Below are 6,963 nucleotides of genomic sequence, written 5' to 3'. Positions count from 1 at the left end.
AAATAAGTAGCTTCAGCAGCCGCTAACTGTGCTTCCTTGGCATCTCTCAATGGTTAATGTATCTCAAACATAAGCATAACGTAAATTACTTGATGGCAAATGCCTTTCTCCTAGAAATTCTCAGAGGTCCATGTATCCATGGGAGGTAGAAATGCATTCCCGATTGATGAGAAAGTACACCCAGCTACCATGAGGGCAAAAGAAGATCAGACATCTGTGTACCTTTGCACATGTCAAAAAAAATGAGCAGTTCTTCAATGTATGATAGCTCCTCTTAGATAGAAGGCATTCTTAATCACTTTTGGAAGCAATAGTTTAGATATGGGCAATGGCATGGATCCAAGAAGCAGAAAGACAAGTCATGCTAAGCATAGATCAGGCTAGAATTAGGAACACAAAATGTTGACCAAGGGACAAGCATGTATTTATGCATTAAAAAGCCGCATGGAAGCCCACTGTCATAAGAATATTTACTGACATGCAATAGAAAAAGTATATTTTGTAATATTGCTAAAAGTAATGAGAAATATTAGGCTTGCATTTTTGTTTCCGAATCTAACAGCACGATGCTTTATTTTCTTGGTCAACATTTACTTCTTTATCCCCCCCCAAAGACCCCAGCATCATCAATAAAGAAAATACAATTATCTGCACAACACATCAAGATCTTTGCAGGGCCCCATAAGTTCACAATATGGCCCTATTAATCAGAGGGTTGCATCTGTCCCTAATATTGTACTGTCCCTATTGAGTCTGAAGGCATGAAATTCTAGACCAGATCATGATTAATACTGTAAGACAAATCCGCTCTGTGTAATTTCTAAATCTCTTTACTTCTCAGCATTAAAAAAAAAAAATTAGAAAGTCCTGCAGGATAGGGGGAGGGAAGAAAAGGGGTCAAATCTAAGTAGATTTGAATACAGTCTCAAAATCTAGATCTGGTTTAAAAAAAAAATCATAAATTATGTGGTGTGGAAAATCCCCAAAATTAAGAATTTCTCTGCCTAACAGAAAAGAAATAGAAACTTTGATACTTCTCTTTTGGAAATATTGAAACCGTCTTATTAAGTTGCCCTGCTATTGTGAAATTAATTCAATGCATCATTGTTGAGAATACTAATTTGATTTATATACCATGCCACACTTAAAAATGAAACAGCTGTGTCAAAACCAAGCAATTCCATCAAACCAAGCACTAATTAAATGCTGTTGAAAACTGTAGCAAAAGGGTTGCTTCAGTTCACACCACCTGTGAGTTTTGTGAAGATTTACTTACCAAATCTGACATCAACTAGTTCTTTGGCAGAACAGCTCTTACAGCATAAAGAAAAAAAATCTTAATAGATAGCAGCCACTCTTCCCCAGCTTCCATTTGCAAGCTGACCTACAGAGTTGCAAGAAAGATGGATAAGGAAATCAGGCCGAAGAAGCTGCAAACCCTTGTCAGGTTGGATTCTAATGTGTAATATCACGAAACATACATTTCATAACCAAATCATCATCATATACTAACTCTGGAAAGGACTCTGCCTCCATTAAGTTATTGCCAGGCCAGTCCCTTGCCAAGTTTGGATTTTGTGGTCTCACCAAACCTAGGCTACGGCTCAGAACCTCATCGGCATTTTTGTGAGTGCTGGTGTTCCCCTTGCAGCAACAGAGTAAGGTGCTTAATGCAAATCTGTTTTCTATTCATACTAGTATACTTGATTCTGAGGCTTATCAAAAAGGAAAAAGTATCAATGGACTCAGGATTTCCAGAGCAGGGGGGCAGTTTTAGCTCCTCTGGGCACGAGAGGACAACAGAAACATGAGCAAACACGGTGCAGTTCAGCACCACTGATAATCACTACTCAATGCTACTCAACAGTATTTAAAAGTTAACAGCTCAATGAACTGTTAATATCAACCTGCTCCATCAACAGTGAGAAACAGGGCACAAGTGACCAAGTATGCTTGCTTACTCCCAGTACTTCAGAGTAATATTCGCCTTTCTCAGAAGTCCCTACCGCAACAGAAAAAATACTTCAGAAATTATGCTGGTACAAGCACCAGCTCGTATCTTCCATCCTTTTCAAGGGATCAGCTGATCACCTGTAACAAAGCAGATGAATCCACTTTCCATTCTCTGACTGAATCCTGCAAAATCTACCAAATCCCAGGAGGAAGTTTCTGGGGATAACGTAGCGCCTAAAGTATCAGGGAGGGACTATCTGGAATTCTTGAACTGTCTCATTTGTGTTATCATCTATGTTCTACTAAAGAGGAACTTGTCACATGGGCAAGTCATTTTATCACCACTGAACAAATTGCTTATATCTGAAATTGCAATTAGAAGGGGCTTTTATTTTTCTTGCCCATAGGAAAGGTCTCCCCTCATCGGAGCTCACTCATATTTCAATCTCAGTTATACTTTAGTTTTCTGCTTTCTGAGGGCAAGAGCAGATAGTCACATGAAGTCACACGCACACTCCCCCCAAAGCCCTGCTATCAGACACTCTGCTCTGCTCAAGGAGAGGGTGTCATTCGTTCCACTGTGAAGTGGATCTAGCTATGTGAACAAGCAGAAACTCTATGGTGAGTCTAAACTCGTTTTCTTCACAGCCCAGAGCCAGCATTTCAATTCTTGCCAAGATAGTGATTAACGTGCTAATTCAAAACTCCACTGACCCAACTCTCCACCAGGCAAGGCTAATGGGATTCAGGTTAGGTAACCCTAACATGAAGTTTTTTTCCAAATGAAGACTGCAGATCCAAGCACCCTGGCTCTAGATCCCAATGCTGACTCTAGAACCAGAACTTCAGAAGACGGCAAGTCACAAACCCAGATCAAGCTGTTACGCCTTTCCAGCAATTAGAGAAGCTTGATGGTGGTTGAGGGATACAAACTGATATCCACCCCTGTGTCAGACAAAAAGACAACTTCTTCTGCAAGCTTTAGTGAAGCAAAACTGTGGCCTTTAGTAGTTCTTCCCTGGGTTTGGAGGTTCTTAACGCAAATACCACTGTGAAGATTTTTCATCCTCAGCAAATCCTTGTGGCCTTTCTTTACTTCACCATCTCTGCCAACAATCCTACAACAACTTTGAGAGAGATATTTTCTACTCCCACAAAATGGTGAAACTCCCTTGGAACAAGAAAAGTAGTTCCAGCACTTACCTGCCAGAAATTTCTTCCCAGTAGCTAGATTGGATTCATGCTTGTTCATTGACCTAGTCTTAAGCAGTATTTTTAGGAAATAACAGCTCTGCATAAGCCAATTCCCATTATTGCAACAATTCTGTTAGCTGCAAGGGGAACACTGGCCATATTTCTCCAAAGAGCGACTATCTCTCCAAAGCCTATCTCATTTTGCTAATGGGGTTTGAATAAATCCAAAATGAAGCCTTTGCTTTGGCTTTTATTTACTAGGTTTCACCTATGGTTTGCATTGTTTCAGAATAAAATTCAAGCCCTAATTATCGCATTCCATGTTCTGTGTGCTATGCCACATAACAGAATACAAAATTAATGATAGCTGTTATTAAAAGTATGATTTATATTATTTTAATATGAAATCATAATTCAGCATCTCAAGATCAACCCAAGAAATCAGCTCAGGCTTGCTGCAAATATTTACGGCGTTCATCCAGTTCTGTTCTGTATTTCTTTTTATAGTCAGAACGTGGCAAATTTCACATGCGAGTAGTTTACATGTGTTTTATTCCACCAAATGGTTATAAACAGCTCTTCAGAACAAATCCTAACCACCCCCTGCTTTTGACTGTACAAAAATCATAGTATTGTAATTAGATTTTTAATCACTACCACAGTAATTTCCAGTAATATTAAAATACCTTCAGAACTGAACTCACAATATCCCTCGGATGCAGGGCTCTGCACAAGGAATACAGGATAAATCTGTAGGCCGCTCATGCTAAAATTACCATTGGCCCTTGCTCTAAAACATGAACCAAAAAACTCTATCCAAGTTGCTGGCAGCTCCATGGAAACAGTCAAAAGGGGACAGAAGCATTATTGTTATCCACAGCAAAGCTGAGGAGATTTGTTAAACCAATATTCTAGTATTCTGTGGCTAAAATACCATCTGTCTCTTTTTCATACAATTATTTCCCTAGAAGTTGCCATTACACGATACACACTGAGAAGAACACTACCTGTGAAAATACAAAATCTTGCCCTATCCTGATAGGAAATGGAAATTTTCCAGAATTGATATTTTTCAGAACAAGACGTACACGGACACCGATTAGACACACTATTTAAGAAGGGCAGGGCTGTCAGGAAAAGGATGAACTGTACCAACCTGCCCAGCTCATCACAAGATGGGGATCTAAGAAAACATTTCAGTGAGTTTGTACTTTAAGTGTTATTCAAGGCCCATTCTTAGTTTACTAAAAAGATGTAAATGTATTTTATACAAGTAGGGTCACACACTCAACCACTGCCAGAGACAACACGTACAGCCTGAAAGAGAAACATTGCGGTTCCCAGAATTTATAGTATCAAGGTCTCCTTTCTTTGATTTTTATTTTAACAAGCCAGCAAAACCACCTTTTGTTTAACTGAAATGCATATAAACAAGAAAACAACAAACAGTGAAGGAAAGTTCATGCCCCATATCTTTCTCCTGGAAACCCTTCCTTTTGTTTCTTTCTAAGGCCATAACTGTGATTATCTATTGTCTTACAGGTATAGGAGAAGGATACTTTACGTTCATGACTGTCAGATATTAAAGTACTATTTCTATTTAAAGTAAGAGGGTTAACTTGCACAAGTTCTTGCCATGTTTAGCTCAGCTCTTGCTACAGCCAATAAAAGTAGATATTGATGTCCAAATGAGTAAGAAAAATCTGCGTTCTGGCCTCCCATGCTCACTTTTAACAATGTAGATCTCTCCGATGAATCATTTTCTTTTCTGGACACCTTACTTCCAACCAGATCGCTACCTTCTTGCAGTTTCCTATCAGCTTGCAGTTCAATATAACTTCAAAACATGTATTTTCTTCTCCCACTGTATCACTGTCAATGCCTTGCAGAACCTCATGTACACATTGCTCTAATTTCCAGTATTCTTTATCCCCCTTGCCCTCTCCTTCCATTTTCTGGGAAAAGAATCTGAATGTTCCCACTACCAGGGAAGCTTGACAAAAACTAAGCCAACATGAATTACAGTTTGTCTCTTCACATCAGCTTTTCAGCAGAAATGTAAACACGTATGCGAATGTCCCATTAGCCATTTCTACCCATCTTTTAGAGTCAAAATACCTTTAAAAATAAAAACATTACAGGCAACATTCACTTGAAACCACTCAAGATTATTCACTTATGAATACACTGTGGCCAGAATTGGTCTTTTTCATATGTGAATTATTGTGATGCTTACCCTTGTATCTGAAAGACAGATTCCTTCAACATCCCTAGAGTCTGTGAGATCTTTAGCAATGGTCTGAAACAGGACTTTCACCTGATAACGTTAGAAATCTTCTTTTCCATTAATGGCATTGATCAGCTGAGGGACAATTAGCTGTCATTCCCTGCCCTCTCAATAAAACAAATCAAATGAAAACACCATCCTTGCTAACTTAAGTAGCTCCACTCATAATGGGAAAAACAGGACTCGACAAAAAAACCACCAGTGAAACTCATGTAGAATGTGGAATTTATCCTTACAGTTTACTATTTAAAACCTACCCCTGAAATTTACAGGATGATTTTTAGCTGAACTGTGCTGCTTTAAAAATGGAAGCATCAGCTAGTATTGATCAGCAGAGTAGCAGCCTCCTCCCCTGGAAGCAGGTGATGAGTTGGATTCTCAGCTGGCCAAGGTGTAAGTACAAATGGCCACCCATTAAACCCAGCTGAGATGCTGGTCCATACATGATGTGGCAAAGTACAAAAAAATTAAAAGGTTTCACTTATAAGACATTCAGGATACTGTCTTGAACAGAGATTTCCATTAAGGCTGCATCCAAAACCAGAAAAATATCTTACAGTAATTTCAGAGAGATTTTAATAGGCATTAAGCTATTGCATATCAATGCAAATCAATTTCCAAGAACCATCCTTACATCTTCATTGAGTTCACCTAACACAGGCTGCCACACAGAACACTGACACTGACTGCATATTCCAGGAAAACAGCAACATGTAGGTCATGCTGTGACCTACAAAAATACGTGACGCAATTCAAAAGGGATCTGCTAACACAGAACCTTGCAAACATGGGCTGAATACCACTAGGTCAGTAATACTTAACCACTGGGTATGCATGGCTGTTTATTAGCTATCAGTTGTGCCTCTGAAACACTTACCAGACACACTCTAAACTTACAGGCTCATTCTTAAAAGCATTTCCAAATTAATTAATGCAACCTTTTGCTTAGTTGTAAGCTACCAAGTAGTAACCAATACAACTGTTCTTTCAGCTGTAAATTACTCAGTGTTCTTAAAGTGCGATAGTCCCCATATACTCATTGTTCATCTAAGACTGCTTAGAACTGATTATAATTTCCCATCAGAGAGGGGAGATGAGAAGGGGATATTACTAAGGGTTGTACTGAACTGAAGCAGATTCTCCTAGCCGATTCTCCAAAAACAACTGCATCTCGTTTTGTTCCTCACCAATGCAGAAATGGAATATAGCAGCTTGCAGAGCCTTAACTAGTACATACAACCAAATATAGCATAAAAAACCCCAGTGACTTATCTACAAATAACAGAACCTCAAGAACAAAGATAACATTCATGTTTATGAGAATATAAGTGTATATTATGTATTAATACAACTTTAAGTCTTTTTAAAATTCATCACTAATATTTGTACACCAAGCCTACCCCAAATACATGCAAAAGAGTACAGTATTGATTCTAATTAATTTCTATTACCTGCAATATTAAGAGTCCCAAGGATTTTGCACACAGCATAGAAATTAATAACAGAAGATACTTCTGCATCCGTTTCAA

The sequence above is a fragment of the Egretta garzetta genome, unplaced genomic scaffold (genome assembly GCF_000687185.1).
Source record: "Egretta garzetta isolate BGI_Z169 unplaced genomic scaffold, ASM68718v1 scaffold270, whole genome shotgun sequence".
Taxonomy (NCBI): domain Eukaryota; kingdom Metazoa; phylum Chordata; class Aves; order Pelecaniformes; family Ardeidae; genus Egretta; species Egretta garzetta.
The sequence above is the reverse complement of the archived record's forward strand: the minus strand, read 5'-3'. Positions refer to the sequence as shown.